The following is a 538-nucleotide window of genomic DNA, read 5'->3' as shown; positions in this document are numbered from 1 at the left end:
AGCCGCTGTTGCCGGAGGGAGTTGGGCACTTTTGGCATCATGGAGGTGGGAAGAGAGGGGCCGGAGGTTCGTGCCCGTGGGGAAAGCGCCCTGGGGGGCGGCCGGTTTTGCGGCCAGAAGTGACGCTGTTGCCGGAGGGAGTTGGGCACTTTTGGCATCATGGAGGTGGGAAGAGAGGGGCCGGAGGTTCGTGCCCGTGGGGAAAGCGCCCTGGGGGGCGGCCGGTTTTGCGGCCAGAAGTGACAGGGCGCCTTGCGGCCGCCACGGAATGACTGCAACTTTCTCCTGTCCTCCATCACGCCTTCGATGATAATATTTTTCTCCTCCCTCCCCTGCTCCTCCCCTCTTGTGTTACACCGACAGCGACAGCAGGGTGTTGTGGGTGTTTGCAGGGAATATCTGTATGAAGGTTATGAGCAAACAAGTCCCTTCGCTGTTCCCTTTCGGGTATTGTCTGCTTTTCCTCCTTGTGTTGTGTTGCCACAAGATGTAGCAGTTATACAGCTAGTGAGTTGCTCGGCGCTTTTAGCTAAAATAA

This window comes from Geospiza fortis, unplaced genomic scaffold, assembly GCF_000277835.1.
Source record: "Geospiza fortis unplaced genomic scaffold, GeoFor_1.0 scaffold112, whole genome shotgun sequence".
Lineage (NCBI taxonomy): Eukaryota > Metazoa > Chordata > Aves > Passeriformes > Thraupidae > Geospiza > Geospiza fortis.
This window is presented reverse-complemented; position numbering follows the sequence as displayed.